Source organism: Stegodyphus dumicola, chromosome 6 (assembly GCF_044657685.1).
Source record: "Stegodyphus dumicola isolate Sdum_Otavi_A_Nest chromosome 6, ASM4465768v1".
Lineage (NCBI taxonomy): Eukaryota > Metazoa > Arthropoda > Arachnida > Araneae > Eresidae > Stegodyphus > Stegodyphus dumicola.
In genome coordinates this window covers 133389138-133408156 of record NC_140773.1, presented here as the reverse complement: position 1 = coordinate 133408156, position 19019 = coordinate 133389138, and positions in this window count along the sequence as shown.

Here is a 19019-nt window from a genome sequence, read left to right as displayed (position 1 = left end):
TAAAGAAATAAAAATACAGATCGAATTCTTTGAAAAAACATTCATACACTTAATAAAATCATTTTATTAACTTTTGACCATAGTGCATTTCTAAAATTTACAATTACAGCTTTAAGTAAAACTAATTAAGACACGCCATTCATTATATGATTTGTAGTTATATGATAGAAAATATGTGTGCGTTCATCCATGTGCAAGCAAATGTTTATAAGAGAATGAAGAATAAGTTTCGACCTTTTAGTAAAAAGTTGCTTTACTTTAATCCAAAGTTACTGCAAAGAAATCATCTAATTTCCTAAAAACGTAGGAGCTTGTTAGCAGTTATCAATTTCATGTGCTTACTCTTCGGTAACTTTCTGAAAAAAGAAATGTGAATTCCTCTTATTCAATCAAAACTTTATTTCTCTTTCTTGAGCTGCACATCATTTTTGGCAGCTTTCAGTTTAATCCGTTTAGCGGTTTCAAACTGGCAACCTACAAATACATCGCATGTAAGTTAACTAGCATTATTATAATAAGAGTTTAAGGAAAAGGTTTAAGATTTTAATGATTTTGAGTGCAATTTTGCATTACTTTAATGACCATTAAAACTAAACGTGAGTATCGCGTCTAAAATTCTGTACACAGTGCTAATTAAGTTACACTGTGAAATAATTTTTTTTTCAGAGATTTGAAGATGGAAATTGATTAATATGTTTTTCGCGTCTGCTTAATGATAAATACCTTGAGTTACGAATTTTTGCAATATTGCCAATAGTTTTTTCAAAAACAAAATTTTTTGCGAATACTTCCCCCCCCCCCGCAGTTGAAAAATAATAAGCCTTAAGAATAAAACCAGATTCACCGATGAACATCTAAAATTCTTAATGAAGGTATTCTCTAGTAATTTTCCTACAAAGTTATAAAATTTATCAAACGGTATGAGCAGTTGTAGCTGAAACTTGTAATAAGAAGTGCAGAAGCCTATTACTATTTGCATATAAATATATGTATTATTTTGTATGCGATAAAGAAATACTTAGTAAATAAAAGAAGAGAGTACTTAGTAAATAAAAGAAAGAAAATACGTTTTCTTTAAAAAGAAAACATTCCAAGTTATTCCACGTTTTGTTTCACCTGGAAAAGTTTCGCAATTTGTTTACTTTTATTTGAAGCTAAAAGTAATTTAGTAATGTAGTAATGAAGTAATTTAGTAATTTTTACTAACTTTATTTAGTTGAAAAAGTACGTTATTTAGTACATTCAAAAAGATCGTATTTTTTAATAATTAACTACATTTAGAATTGTTCTTTTATTATAGTAGTTCTTTTATTATAGTATAGTTCTTTTATTATAGTAGTATTTGTAGTGTGAGCTGGGATTATTTGTTTGATTGATTTTTCAATTACAGCATTTATTTAATTAATTTATTATTAAATTATTTTAAATAAATGTCAGTATCGAACATTTAATATTTAGCTTTGAAATAAGTTTGATTTACAGAATGTAGCTGTCAGAAATGTCTTGCAGAACTTAGACCAACCTTTAGATTTCAGAGCAGAATATATATATAAATTGGAATTGTTTCTTTTGAGTCATTGTCATTACTATTTTCGTATGTTTTGATAAATAGTCAAGAAATAAAATTTAAAACTTAGGTAAAATTGTTTACTTTATATTAAAAAGCATTTTTTTTTTCAAAAAATTGGGCAAGTTAGGTGCTTTCATTTCATGCATTCAGCGCGCACATAAATGGAGTTTGAGGCCACTATTGTAATCCTTACCTCCTTAAACATTTTTTAGAAGAAAACGCAGGTTCGAGGGGAATTCTGGAAGAAAAGGTTTGAATTGATACTTGGTAAATGTAAAAGAAACATTACGCCTTATCCTTGCCAATTTCAACTTATAAATTTATTTCATGGTTATACAATTCGTCTTACCGCTTTCTTTATTTGATCCGATGCATCTATGGCTCAACAACCCTATGTAACATTTTGTGTAGTTGTACCACCCTTTTCAGAGGAAACTGATTTTGAATGGCTATGAGATGTAGCCAAATAAAAGAAAAACTACATCGCATGTGTGATTTCCAGTAGATGATTCATAAACTGATATGTGAGAACTCTGAATGTTAAAAGATATGTGCGATAGCTGTAATGATGTTCCAAATTTCACTAATTACGCTTCACACTAATTTCGGATTTTAACAATTTGTGTTGAACATTCATATATTAGAATCCGTAAGATAATATATCTTGAAAACATCAAAGAGTACGACCGCACGGAAATATTCTGCCAATTGTGTAAAAATGAAAATATAGTTCGTTGAGTAAAATGTGACATAAAAGAATTATAGTTCAAACATATATTTTTATTTACATAGTAATGCATGATTTACTGCAACACATGAAGTTATGACAACTGTAAAATAATAAATCAACGATTTATTTAAAAATAGTTTAGACAGATGAGACACAGAAAAAGGAATGATAAAATTGCAGTCTCATTAATATTATTCTCTTGTGAATATTCAGAATTAAAGGGATATTTCATTTTAAGACAATTTTAATAAAAATGCGTTTTTTAAAGTAAAATGTCATAGTAAGGAGACTTTTAAAACATTAAAATCGTATAATGTTAACCTACAGGGGATTGTAGTTTGCAAGACATGTTTTTCATAAATGTGTTGTAGATAAAAATCACAAATTTAACATGGACAAATATAGCAAAGTCAATTGTTCATTAATAAACATAAATAATAAGGAATAATGTAATTTTAAAAAATTGTAATTCCTTTATTTCAAACTAGACAGCATGATCATATTTTTTAACAATTAACTGTATTTAGAATCGCTCTTTTATTACAAATTTACAATATGAACTGGTATAATTTATTTGGTTAATTTTGTCAATTATAGAAATTATTTAATTCCATTGGTTTGATATTGGATGCATTAGTATCACCGGTATGCTAGACTACTGATAAAAACGCGTTCTAATGTAACTCATTGCATTTCTCAACGGAGCTGGCAGAGCTAATTTTCTGAAATTGGATTCTCTATAACAGTAGGAGATGTGGGACTTGATGAAGGTTGGTGCCTGAAGGAAGTAGAGGGTATAATTTTATTATTGCATTGCTATTTCATTCATTAGTCTTTTAAAGCTAATTGTTCAGGCAGAGTAAGAAAAGTAATAATGCAGCTCATGTATGATTTCCTTCTATTCTTCAGTTCGGAAATTTTTAAGTTAAAGCTTTACTGTTTTTATTGACAGAAGAGAAACACACCAAATTAAGACTTAAAATTACCAACGTGGTTCGCATTGCCAACTGTCTTATTTTAAGGATAACAAAGAAATGACATTTAAATACCCAAATGTATTTCATTAGATTTAAATAACTTTGTAAAGAGATCGAAGCCGGAATCTGTTGGTCTTCAACCAATGCTTTGGCCGTAAATTCTAATTTTGACACTAAATTACTGAACTGACTCAAACTCAGATTCCTGTATTAATGATATGGCTTAACCAACCCTTTTTTAATTTGAAATGGGAAATGTCTAGATCATGCAATAATCTTGAGGATTTTGTACGAGATTCCAAACGTTAGATCCTTTAGATAGGTATCCCGTAATAGATCTATTTCAATAGTTAATTTGTCAATTCCAGATCTATAATTCTGCAACGCTTCTTGAAAAATAAATACTAAAAGTCTGTGCTAATAAAATTTTGAAAATAAAGAAAAATTTGAAAAGAAAACCGTGCATTAAAATTATATCAGTACTCAAATGAATAGTATATTTAATCGAAAATGCAAATATTAATTCAAGCATATGCATATCCAAAACTATTATCATAGCATATCCAAAACTATTATCATAAATTTTCTTACGTGCTCAAAACAGAAAACGTTTCGACTGACCATTACTTTTGCAGGAGTCTCGTAACCTTAGAACTTTTATAAATTTAAGTTTTGTTCCCAAAGAGCATAATATTATTCATCTAAATGTACATGACCCAAATATGTTAGAATCAACCCTGGTTTGCTCCGTTTTACACTGTACTTAGACAATATATGGCATTTATTTTTAAATACCATTAAATTGTTACCATTACTCATGCAAATAGACATTTTGACCTTAATATTATGTATTAAGTTTTGTCATGAAATTCTTCAGTATGAACGATTCGCAGCTACTCTGCTATGCGTTAAAATGTTTAGATATTCATCTGCCAAATAAAAATTAATTCAACTTTCATGAATTCGCTTACTGCTTAGAATCGTTTTCAGCAAATCAAATTTTCTAAAAGCTAAAAATATTAAGCTAAAACCAAAGGTAAATAAAATTTATTTTTAAGGAATTTAAAAATTTATACTTGGACCTCACGTGCTTGTCTTAAGGAAACAATCACGGGTTTATAATGTCAGTTATGAGAACTCTTGAGCTTTCAAGATAACTAAGTTCTCCAACTCATTAATATAGTTATACTTCCCAACCAATGATAAATTGACTTCCTAGGATGATAATTCTTTCTCAAAGTCATTCAAATCTGCAGTTATGAAAGAAAGCCATTTGTCGATTAATACAAATATTTACTTAAATTTTCACTTAAAAAAGAAATTATGAAATATATTTCATGTAATTTCTTCTATATTGTGTATGAATATTGTATTTTTTCTTGCTTAGAAATAGCTTGTTAAATATATGATCAAATTGGATAATAACATTACATCAACCCTCTCTGTTCTGCTGTGAATTGCTAACGATTGCATTCAGAGTTTCGCAAACGTAAAAGAAATTAATTTCAAATGCAAATATGATAGAAGGAAATAATTTTAAATTGGATCATCCTTGTGTGTAAATAGTCCTGTTAAGGATATTATGTTATAATAAAAACATTTTGTTAAAAAATTGTATGTTTTCCTTTTATTTTGCGAGGAACTGGAAATATAAGAAATATGTTAGCGTTAATAGATCAAAATGGGCTACTATCCTCAAAACGTACAAATTTCTAACACATACCAAGCTTTTATAACAAAATACGCATGCTCTCAGATATTTTTAGATATGGCAGATTATTTAAAATGACAGAAAGAAACATAAGAACTCAAGCACTTGAAACAGAAAAATTTCAAGTTCTTGAGATAAAAGATAAAAATTAAATGAGATTCAAAAAAAAAAAAAAAAAAAAAAAAGATTAAAATATTTATAAAAAAGAGTGATTTTTAAACATTTCTTTACATTTCTAAAGCAAACAAAAAATGAAAAGCTATTATATATTTTGTAAAAGATTCAGGGAATTCTCCTTTATTTAGAAATATTTTTATTGTTGCGCGCATACAGGTTCCTTATATATTGAATGCACACAGTTCCAAGGATAGGCTTTGATAAAGTTTCTTTTATCAAAAGACTATTTCAGAGTTCTGGAAATGTTCCCATACATACTTCTGTAAATCTTAACAGTATCACAGAATACCATCAATAGTGAAACTTCATGCTACTAAGACCGTTAAACCTAAACAATGCAAAGCGCTTCTAAAGAGCGAATCTAAACCGGAGATTGTACTCCGAACTCAAGGTGAGCGAGCTAACAGTTAACAGTCATCTATGGATGTTAGCAGACTGAGAGCAGATGTTCTCTCCGGCCTTATATACGTTTCACCGGCCCGCCGAGATATTTCTACCACTTTTTGCTTTTCGAAATTACTGGAAGAAAATATCAAAGTTGGAATACGGTTACATCTAATATAGTGATCAATTACAGTGATACAGAGATGGGACCAAAATGTCGCCAAGTTTGGTGACTTTTGGCGACAGAATTTATTATCTAAATACTCATTTACTGAATGTTAAATGCAATTGCCCCTGTTTTCTTACTCCTTTAGCATAACTTTTCTCTCTAGATTTTTTATGTTGCATTACACGGAAAAGTAGACTAATTTCACATATACATGAAAATCGTTTACCTATGTATAAAATTCGTAAAATTATAAATATTTTTTTCAAAAATCAGTTTTCTCCTGAAAGTTACAGTTCGTTTAGAAATTTTAAACATTTTTCGCAAATTTCATCAATTTTTACAGAATTTATTAATTTGTTTAATTCATGAAAAAACTATAAATTAATTTTATAAGCTCAAAATATTTACATTTTTCATATAATTCAAATAATTCTTTTATATATTCTAGCGCTTTTACATATTGTTTCACCTATATCACTCAAAGGAAATTTCGTGATTAAAGCAAATTACATTTTTAAACATATTGACGTCTTCTATTTATCAGTAAATATTTTTTATAAAAGAAATTACCTCTATAACAGACTTGTTCTTTAAACGCTTGTACTATCTTCTTAATCAATCCTACAGCTAAGTACACATTTTTCAATAATTTTATGAAATTGAAACTTTTTTGAAATAGTGTAGTTTTTATCTTTTTTTTTATTTAATTCTTTATTAAAATATTTTCCTTGGAAGTAAATTTCAAACATCTTTATTTTATTTTCACTTTTATTCACTTACACTCATGTCCAAATATTTGGGTCGCTTGTTCTTTATAGTCACCAAAATCAATTCGTCTTCATGGCTAATAAATTCATTGATCATGCATTCCAGAATCTGCAGCAAATACTACAAAAGAATAAAATTCAAAATCTACATCCTCTAGTTACTTCGCTGGACACATAAGTAGCCTTCGACTCAATATGTTGGAAGGATGCATTGAAAATTTTATCAACGATAAACTGTTCAGATGGAATTCTGAATTTATTAAGAGATTACCTAAGTAACAGACCTCTGCAGTACACCTCCAACACTGGCATCCAAATGTACAAGATCACTATAGCACAAGCCGGCAGGGAAGTAGAGGAAAAATCAAATAATTCACTTATATTAGTTCAAAAAATGGGCGAACAAATTTCAGCTTAAAATATCGATACATAAATGGAAATCACTCAGAAATCCTAGATACCCAATAATATGGATATCTAATGAGAAAATCAAAATGGAAAATAATATCTCTTACCTGGGCGTCATAATAAATAACATACTCTCCCGGCATCAACACATAATATATATGAGACAAACTCATAATTCTCTACAACTATCAGAAGTTCATGGCTTAAACACAAAGACATATCCAGCGGCTACCATAAGCGCTTAAAATATCATAGCAGGATTCCACCGATCACCATTACAATAGAACAAGACGCAAAGACCATAAGCACAATTTAGATGCACACAGAAAACCAAATAGTGAATTCTCCCATATACCATTTCCCAATCCGAATCTATGCGGACGGATTAACAACTAAAAGGGGTGTCAGAAGTGTCTTCTGTGCCTACAGATTTAATTTTCTCTTTTAAATCATGGCAGGCAAAGCTTAACAGCATAAATCCAGTATTCCAAGCTGAACTGTTAGCCATCGGAGAAGCTGTGAAATTTACCAGGAAACAACATTAAAAAAAGTTATAATTTCCCACAGTGCCTCAAGTCTACAGGCAGTAATCGGACTGAACTGCTCGCCACTAGTAAGGGAAATTCAACACTTACCGTCCTATTTCCCAGAGAATACACGTCCCAAGCTTCACTTGACACGTGCCCATCTGGCACAGTACGCAATGAAGAGATAGTGCAGACAGACAACTTTCCCCAGACATCTCTCTGCCAATTTCATTATCACTTCTTAAATCAAGACTGGAACAGGATCGCATGCCCCTGCGGAAAACTAACTGGACACAAGAGCTAACAGGCAAGAGTACATTTAACTTCCTTTCGGTGTGCTCAGGGGAATTAACTACTAAATGCAGAGCAATGACATAGTTCATGACGGCGCATGGCCCTTTTGCAGCCGATTTGTTTCGCTTCTGATTCCATCACACAGATCCATGCATATGCGGCTCAACAGGTGTGCAGGCAAGCCTCCACATTTATTCAATATCAAGTCTGTTCACTGTAACCGCTCAATGACAGAGCGAGATTGACCGCGACAACCGGTTTTCGGTGTCTTCTCCGGCTAGATTACGAAGGTGTAACACGTTTTCTGTCCGTCCTCACCGCCGATGATGCGTATCTGCAATTTTGTTCTTTTTCGTGCCTTTCTGACGACCATCTCCATATAGTTTCAAGAGAATGCATTTTGTCAAAAAATAATAGTGTGTGGATAAAAATTCAACTAAAATTGACCTAGATGCTGACTTCTGCGGTAAATGAATGATGTTTTACGACTTGAGAAGTGTACGTGTAGCGGCTCGATGCTAATTAGCCTTGTTTTTACCACAAAAATATGTTGAAATAATATTTCAAGTCAAAGTCCTTCGCTATAAAAATTGAATTTTGTTATCATGCAACTTTGTGTAGCGAAGATGAACTGAGATTTTTTAGATTGGAACTTTACGCATTTTGTGCCAGAAAGGCTAGGACTCAAAATGGTAGGACTGATTCTTACTGCTACAGTTTGCCGTTAATTGTCTTCTGTCTGGCTATGTTTACTTGATTTATACTAGTATTAATTAAAATTTCACGATGTCAAGATATAATAAATTTCTCGTAACTCACATTATTTGAAGTGTCATCCTTTGGGGGTAAGTTACTTTAATTCCATAATTTTTTTAGATCACACAGTTCATCCTCCACATTTTGGGTTATTGCGGTATCATATTTGGCACACCCATATATTATTACAACAGGTACCATTGATCACAACATGTTCAAGTGAGAAATCATGAAAGATCTATATTTCCGACTGTGTTCAGTTGAAAATGCCCAGGTATGGCTGAAAAAACTCCAAAAGAATAAGCTAGTACTAAAACTCCCATAGACAGTCAGGGGAAAAACAAAACGCTCGCAACACTGATGTAGCGGCTGACTGATGGTATAATGAACTTGGTATTTTTTAGTCCCATCTTCAAGTGTTCTGTACCAGTAACCCGTAAAAAATGCCAAGCAGGTATAAAATGGTGCTCTGTGTTAAGTGAACCTCACATGGTTTTCAATGAACACATAAATTAATTTCCAACTCTACACACTGATTTATATTACTTAGCGTCACCTTCAGTTAACAGGCAGATTATACATAAGCGAATAGTAAGGGAACTGAAAGTGACAATCAAATATTACATAGAAACTCTGCAAATATGTGAACAGTACATTTGATATACGTTAATATACTCAGTTGATATTGTGCAGAATAATTCATCAGAATAGCTTCTTATATCCAAGTTACCACTGACTTCTAAAGCAAACATTCTCTATAAACTCAGAATCTTAATGCATAAACCATTGCTAAAAATACTCCTTTAGCACAGTCTTGACAGGGTCTCTTTAATAACCACTGGTCACAAATACCCATCTTATGAAGTAACTTTATAAATTCCGCTGCAAATTTTAATATTCTAGAGAGATTTTTGGTTAGGCCTAGCGATAATAGAATGCTCCAAAAACTGAGTACAAATACTGATATTCATATAACAGGCGGTACAGCAACTCAGTGTCCAAGTATAAGAGTTGATTGAAACGTTTAGAGACCGGTTGCGATTCTCTTCCCTGGCAATGAACGTGTCAACCATTTGCTGTATTTCTTACTATTAACCATCAATGGATCTGAACCTTTAGGTGGAAAGTCATTGATTTCAAGATTTGGTTACAGAGACAGGGAAAAATGGACGAAGAACCAGAAATTTGTGCTCCGTCGATTACTGTAGAAGGGTAACCTCCATCACAACCTCGGGAACCGGCACAGCAAGGAATTCAGCACGCAGTTTGTTGCCTTCTCGCCTTTTTCCTACTCCATGTGGCCGGTTTCAGTCATGCATTCTTCGTTTCTTGATATGCCATTTTAGTTTTTTTTCATTTTGAACTGCTAATTCTAGTTTTCGTAATGCTTCGGTGTTTTCATTGAAATGCACAATGTCAGGAACTCAAATTATATTTATTTTGCATATAACTTATTATGTTTTAAATTATATAGTATGCCACTTTTTAACAATGAGTATTGTACAAGTGAAAAATTGTGAAATAAATCTAACTTTTCGCACTATGATTATTACTTTAAAAAATAATAATGGTGGGCAAACGCTCAAGACCATAGACTTGTGACAATGACAGCTGATGAGGGCGTTGTCATAAAATGTTACCTTAAGAGGATCGTTGCGCATGCGCCTCAACGTTTAAACTTGAAATTACTGCATCAATATGCTTTACTTCGCATTATTTCACATACTGTAAGAACTCTTTCATGAAGAAGAAATAAAATACGGCACTAAACGTTAAATTAAATGTACTTATAAGAATGAGGAGAACATTAAAATTTCATTATAATTTCTTATAAGAATGAGGGGGAAATTAAAATTCAATTTTAGAAATTCAGTTAACTACCACTAGTAGTTAACTGCATTTCTAAGGTGGAAAGGAAGAGGTGAAAGCCAGCTAGTGTTTCCTTGTATAGAAAAACTGGTGAGACTCAAGCTCCTTCCATTTCCGAGAGAACCTGACTACAGTCGAATGGCGCGCTGTTTCAAAAGAAATAAAACGATGTTCCTTTTAATGCTTATGATGTCAGGACTTGTGTTTCTCTTGATTTGCTTTGGAAACATGATGTGTCCTGAATAGGAAGCTTACTGAAGGGAGCTTACTCAAGCTATGTTCAATTGTGTGTAACAGACGACACAAGCACGAAGGGTATACGAAACCCTTTATTTTCTACACTTTTGCAAGTACTCCTGAACTTAGGGATACAAAGACCAACCACTTGTGGTCTGAACGTAAGAATATAAAACTACTAACTAAAACTTCATCTAAAAGATAAGTTTGAATTAGTATACAAATGCCTAGCACTAAGACTGGTCTTTATTTAAAAGGGTCCGTATGTAGTACGCCGAGCTGCTGAAACTACAATACGTTTACAAATATCAAGAGGGCTAAACCTCTGGCCTTAAAGGCAACCAGCAACTGAGTGAAAACTCGTAAAACTGCGGTGACAAGCGGCTTGCTTCCTAAATCTCCTTCTCTCTCCCTCTTGGCGAAAAGCCACAACTTAAATACTTGGGCGTTAGCAAGACAATTTGCATAAACAAGTTAAAGCATTTAATTCTGGCCGGAAGTAGAAAATAAGAAGTGATAGTACAGTTTTAAAATAAAATAAACGTTAGTAAAACTTAGGATCCTTACAATGAATGTTAAGTAACTTACTAGAGCACAAAATACTATTAGGTGATCAGTTTAGTTCTTTTAATCTTCTAACGGCACACCGCTGCTGTGACTCCGTCTTATTTCATTAAGCGTTATTTAGAAAGTAGTGCTTGTGTTAGGAAAGTAGGCATTTGTTTTAGCATATCGTATGCATAAATTGACAGCAGTCATAAGAGTCAGCATGATTGAACTATGTACGTATAGTTAGTTCTTGCCATTTTATTAAAATCCTACATATCTTTAATTCTGATCTTTTTCAGGGAGATCCACTGCTCTTAATAACACACTTTTTTATCACATTATTTTCATAAACTGATAATAGTGGTAAGATGCAACACGACTGGTACGTGTAAGATAGCACATTTTCCATTTGTCGGCAATATTTTACCGATAGGCACGCTAGAAGATGATCTCAGCAAGATTTAATTCCGTTGGCACAGCAGGTTGCAGGTTGTTATCGAGATATCATCGGACCACTCAAATTCCGCAAAGGCTCATGAAAAGAGAACCCCTTATTACAGTATCTGTTATTATCTCACAGATACGTGAAAATTCGGATCATTTTAGGGAAACAAAAACTCTAATTCATGCTTGAATACGTTACATCGAATAGAGTGTATTGCAAGCTTCGTTTAAGCAAGATAAGTAGGCTTGCCGTCGGCTGCCCAAGATTTAACAGCATGGGATGAACGTTAGTTAATTACTAAATTATGGAGTCCAAATATTGTAAGTTTTCTTGCACTGGTGCTTCTTAACCCTACATATTCGGACGTTATGAAGTAGTTTTGAATTCTAAATTATGAAGTGGGTGTTTTTATGACAGCTTTCACTATCGCGCCATTCTTCATAGACATTGCGATTTAAATCTTATTGTTTGTTGCCCTCATAACGATTATTGCTATGTATTAGCACTGCCGCTAATAGTCTACTTTAACTGCGTCATTGTTTCGGTCCTTCTCTAGAAACGGCGACACCGAAGAACATATTCAGTAGGTTTCACCATCATTGGGTTGAATTTCATGTACTAAAGCAAGGAATACTACCAACAGCCACCGTATTCAACATGACGCCAAAATGCTGGGCCTGGGTTCGAAAAAAAAAATGCATGGATATGCGACTGTCTGTCCGCTTTTCTTGCAAGTGTAAGATCGTGTCCAACCCTTATAGTGTATCCACGCAAACATTTTTGGTTATGAGACAAATAAGTGACCAAAATTATCTTAAAAATTGTGGACGTTCGGCTGGTTTTGGGAATAACATAAAACAGCAAGTATCCGGGAATTACATTAAAAACGTACTATCAAATAGCAACTAATTTAGATAAATTATATATATATATTTTATGATACAGATTTTACTGAATTTAAAGTGAATTTTAAACCCTTTCTCTCATGTCTGGGGTTGGAAATTTTTTTAAGTTTGCATGGGAGATTTTATTTTTACACAGTTTTTTTTTTTTTTTTTTTTCCATTTTATGTATTCTGGCTTCCAAGCAGAAATAAAATCAACACAAATGGGAAAATAAAGCTTTGATTAATACCAAATTGCATTTCAAGGCAATAAATATGCTTATGCATGAAACAAACAAGTATTATGTACAAAGATGAAAACAGATGAATCATTAGGATGGAATCATTAAGTACAAAGGTGAACCACTGAGATAGTTCGCAACTCTAACAGAGGAGGAGATTCTGAGGGCATCTCAGTTTTCACTTAGATCGGGGAAATAGGGTCACTTCATATGAGAAACGCCATCATTCTCCAGATACTCCTTAATGATTGATGTCTGTCGGCTCGATGAAGAAAAGGCATTTCTATTTAAAAGAAGAAATTCAACACAAACACTGCAGTATAGTTTCAGAAGCCGGTGCAGCACTTTATTGGGACACCGACCAGACGTCACGTAGCCGTCTTTAAAGATGATCAGCTGGGTATGATATCTCATTGAAATTCCAATCCCCGCTGGGGTGCTGTCACCTTTCAATGTGTGATGTTCGATGATGTTTCGGGCCTTATTTCATGTACACTTTTCCCAACCTTACACGCTAATCATCTGATTCAAGAGTAAATCTGGGCGTCCTTAAAATACAATGTGTACCAATTTGCGTTCATTCTGATGAGATGTTGGTGATACTACTAATCTTGCCTCGCGAATGGTTAGTGAGACATACTTGGGCATAAAAGTTTCATTAAGTTTTCGGCACACGATACTGGCAGATTGTGCATTAACAAAAGCATTGCAACAAAGGTATAACATTTTTGAGAAGGTAGTTCATTGATTTCACTAGGCTAGTATAGCAATATACCGATCTTCATAATAGTCATAACACCTGATCGACTGAACACAGGTCTCTGGACAACTGTTTGACTTGTTTAGAGTTGTTTCCACATCCCAGAAATTACTGTTTGTTCAACCCCAAAGAAAAGAGTGACATCTTTGATTGACAGTCCTACTTCAATTCGCCCGACGGCTTCCTAGTGCTTTTCTGCCACTCGTCATCTTTGAGCCATAGAAACAAGAATATTATTAAAACTATACTCTAAAAGTTATAAACACTTCGCATCAGCATTTAAATGGACTTCTTCGAACTCTTTAGAATGTTGGTTTCTGTCTAATTAGCATATGATCGGAAATATATATTTGTTGTACAGTCAATATGATTGTAACATATGATAACTGCAAACTACAATCTGCATTCGTAGTGATTTTCAGCCACTCAGCTATTATTTTCGAAAACTACTGATTAATATTTCGTGCATAGATTTTTGAAGCCGATGCATACTGCATAACCTTGAGCAAAATAAAATGCGATACAACTTCTATGTCTTGTATGGATATAAATAAAATTATATCTGCAAAAATGAAAAATAAATAACCTGCAAAAATGAAAAAATAAATAAACACAAATTATTTCTGAATTTTTGCAATATCTAGAATTATCAGCGTTCAAAATTACTGTGTAACCGAATACATATACGTACGTTCTGTAAAGCTGAATACAATTCCGTACATTTTGATGCATACCTCTGTATACGCAGACATACGCTGATATGTACATGCACGCAACAGCTAAGTCAATCTGAATTTGTTAATAGGTATAAATCTAAAATTAGACTTCCCAAATGAAGTTACCTCTAATGAGAACAAGAATTCGCATTTAATTTATATTCATCGATTTTAATTATAATTTTATTTTTTCTAATTAGATGTGAATACATTTAGAAAGATGTATTTTGAATTTTAGTTATGTATTAAAAATGGGAAAAATGTTGCATTAAAATTCAAAAAAAGTCTATAGGAACAAGCATAAATCGATTCTATTATTTAAGGCAATAGTACTTAAAGAAAGAAAAGCCTTTTTGGTTTCCCAAAACGTATTACAAATGACAACTGTGTTTATACTATTCGCTCCCAGCAGATGATTTCCTTAAATATGAATAAGCGATATCATTAGAAGTACTGTTAAGTATACTTGAATATATATCCATATAAAAGTATATCTTATAAAAAAAGCACACTATTTCTGGTTGAGTTTGGTTTGTTTTATTAAATTATGGAACCGCATTCGTGGGCTATCTGAGTAAGGGGAAGGATGCCTTCGTGGAGGACTTTCTAGAGAAAACTGACTCGCATATACTTTACATATGTGAAAACTATGAAAACGCCCATGCAGCCAGCTCGCTCTCCGTATGCCATGTAGCCAGCGATATGTTATATATGGGACTGCACATTTGCTACAAGGAACATTTGTCATTATGTCAGATGCACAATATTATTACTGTATCAGTACATAAGCAATATTTGCTTTTTAGAATACAAATCAACATAAATAAATAATAAATGCCAAACTCAGACGAGGAACAGGAATAAGAAGTAACATTAAATGCAGCACACGGAAGTTCATTTTAACTCATAAAATTTGGCAGAAGCTGAAAACAGTTGAAGGAAATAAAAAACATTTTGCATTTAACTTAAAAATATCGAATATAAATGAGTTATTATTCATATACTAGCTAGCTATGCATATTCCAATCAGTTGCTGGGTACACATATTTCATAGTCCGATATGTATACTTACGGCAGTCAAAACCTCACCTTGTTTCATTTGGTTGAAAATTATAGATAAACGGTTATTGTGCATAATGTTGTGTGCTTAAACATATTAAGCTAGATTCAAATACCGGCAAATGGTTTGGTGCCTTCGAAACTTTTATCGTTTTCCCATACGTTTAGTTTGGTTTATTTGAGTATGGCAAAGCAATTGAAGGTTATCTGTCTAAGAGGAGGCATGCCTTCGCGGAGCATTTTCTAAGGGAAACTGGCTTGCGTACACTTTTCATATGAGAAAGACAACGCAAACGCTAATGCAGCCAATCCGTTCGCGGAATTCGAACTTTGGACCGAAGTACCAGTGTTCGGCGACTGTACCGCATGGCCGCTGGTGGATACTTTCTCCATATGTAACATAAATACAAAACAGTTGCCTTTTTAGGGTGACCTCAAATGCATACCCATCATTAGGCAGATAACTTTTGTATGCATTATCTGAGTGAATTAAAACAAAAGAAATATAAAGCTAATTTTTTTAACAGATGAGGAGGAAAAATGTTCTCGAAAAATGAGAAAATTCAGCTGTAAGGATGATCAGACTAACTTGAGATCCGAAAGAAAATAAATAAATGAATAATGGTGAAATAACTGATTTTCCTGAAAAATTGTTTTTCATAGCTGAAATTAAAGAAACTATAGATGTGTTCATGACATATGAAAAATTAAACAAGATATATCTAGATATCTGATTTCTAGTTGATAAAGCATTCACATTATTGGATTGGATTATTTAGCTCATGGAAATGTACGATTGGCTCATTTGCATAAGGGCAATAATGCTTCATAAAGGAGGCCCATCAGCGGCTGAGCGGTAAAGTCGCTGAACACTGGTTCAGCGGCTGAGCGGTACATCAGCGGCTGAGCGGTACTGTCTCGGACGGAAAACCGTCCGAGACACGAACCCCGCGAAGGGCTGGCTGCATGGGCATTTTCATGGCTTTCTTATGTGTAATGTGTATAAGAGCCAGTTTCCCTTAGAAGGTCCTCCACGAAAGCATCCTTCTATTTAGGCAGAAAGCCGTCTAGGCTTTGCCGTAATCAAATAAACTAAACCAAACCAATATTCGTGAAGGGTCTTTTATGGTAAACTTGTTTATATTTACGAGTAAACGAGTAAAACCACAAAATTATGCCACCAATGCGTTCGTTGATATTTAAATCCATATCGAATCTACCACTATACAGCGGTTGTACTGATCGGTTACTAAATTTAGGTATCTAAAAAATTTTTTTAAAAATTAAAAGCTTAGGAGGGGAAAAGTCTGAAAACTTTCAGTTTTTATATTACGCCCAAAGGTGTGTCTTTTTCATTTACACACGTTTACACACATATGCGTTTCGATAGCATTTGGACTAATGTCACTTCCGACTAAAAAAAATTAAAAACAACGTATCATTAGAATTTCTGATAGACAGTCTCGCACGCTGGAGATAATTTTTTTTTTCTTTCCGTGCAGTGGTTCGCTTTGAAATCCTTGAGTTTGTTAATCAAAAATTCATTAAAGTTTTACAAAATACAAAATAAACAATAAAACAAATTCCAATTTCCAATTTTGAGCTTCAGCGTCTCCATGTTCGTGTGGAGAACTAATTGGCTCTAGGTACTGCTGTTTTTCACAATGCGAGGAACATACATATATTCATGCAGATTCTTCACTATTAATTTCTTTAAATATAATACAGGGCGGAAATATTTGGTGACAACAATTTGAAAAGTGAAACGGACATTTATAGTCAACCGACGTAAGATGCCGTTTCAGGTCTAACAGCCTTTCTGCGCTAACGCCCCTTTCCGCTAAAAACTTTTAGAATTTAAATATTCAAACAATTAAATGCTCCAGAAATAAGCAGCTTGAGGAATTTTGTACATAAAAAATTAGATTATATTTTTAAGAACACAATTCATGAATGCAATATTGAAATTTAAAAATTGAGTTAAGAATACTTTTAACATTAACAGTTACTACTGCTAAGGGGAAGGGACATTTCAGCAAACTTAAAAATAATTGAAAGTCAACAAAATATTTCCCCTGTCAAGAATATTTAGAACATAGCTCTTTCACCATAATCTGAGAACTTCGGTTCGTTTCAATCTAGAAAAATTAAATGAAATTAAATTAATCAATAAAAAGCAAACCATAATAGCTCGAAAACGATACCATAAAATTACTATGTTATGATTAAGACAACTTTATCCAATATAAAAAGTGTGTAAGTATAGTTAATTTTTATGGTATATATTGGCGCGTGCTTGCTTTGACTCAGATAGAAAAATTTGTCTAGACACAGCTCAGGTATTCCCATACTCAAAAGGAAAGGGCAGTTATAATCCGGATTTTCTAATAAACTCTTTTGTCTCCAACCAGTCGGATTTTAGGAGCTCTGTCGAATAACTAATTAACTAAAATTAAATGACTAATTAAAACTCTTTGTAAATATTTCCGTCTGTTATAGAACCAGTGAGGCGTTTCTGACAGATAGTTTTATTCAAGGCCGACGCTAGGATGCGCGGCATCCGCCTGAAGACTTAAAAAATGAACAATTCGATATGAGTTTTTTTTTTTTTTTCTTTTTTTTTATTATCATTTCCTTGCAATCGGAGATGAGAATTTAAAAGAAGAAATAAAATAGCAAAAGCCCATTTAAAATAATTAAATTATATTTTAATAATAAATGATTATTTAAAAATTTAGAAAAACACAGTTAAAGTTTTTTTTTTTTTTTTTTAATTTATTTATTTTTTTTTTTTACTAACTCAATTATTTTTTAAATTTTATTAGCACAAATGGCGTTAATCAAGAAGAGCTCTTAGTTTGAATACGAGATTTCTCTTTGAAATATAAGTCTGAATCATTTTTCAAATTGTTGTCACCAAATATCAATGTCCTGTATTGCATTTAAAAAAATTAAATAATAAAGAATTTGCATGAAACTTTGTATGTTCTCGCATTATGAAAAAAAAAAAAAGGGTACCTAGAGTCGTCAAATTTTGAATAATGTAGCCCTTCACCCGAATATGAGCGAGCACCTGTAAGTGCTTCTGTAGAAGTTTGGGAGTTGCAACTTCTTATTATAGGAGTAATATTGTATTTTTTTTCTTTTAAACAGGTCCCTTTCTAGTATCAAGGTAATCTAATGTTTCTAATCTAATTATGAATAGTTTTACAACATTTTTAATGTTTCTAAAAGTATTCATAATTTTGCCGTCTAAATCTGCAATCACTATTGAATCCGAATCATCTAACAGTTCTTCAAAATCTGAATAATTGGTTAATTTGAATGAATGTGATCGATACTAACTCTGTTATTTAATTTCCTAGACGAGCATGACTCAGGCACCTCATCTTAAACAATCGTCCTTGTCGAATTTTCTAATTAAATTGGAACTCAAATCGGATGACGTTAGGTCCCTTGAGAAACTTATTAAGCGGATCTGATTACTTTCTAGTGGCAACTTCGTATGCTGCTTTACATTTGATATTTTGAGGGGCAGGATAACTTTTTTCTTTAAATTTTATTAATTTGTTTTATACTAAATTTTAAAGATGAAGTACATGATAATGTGTATAAATAACTCTTTTACAACAGTCTAGTGTATTGATAATATTAACCAAACCGTTCGAAACCAAAATCATTAACTTAAAAGAATCTCAGAACTTTATTTATGTTAAAATAATTAAAGATCTTAAAAATAATTTGTTATGAATTTTGATAAGAAAAAGCTAGCTATTCAGCACCTTGTTA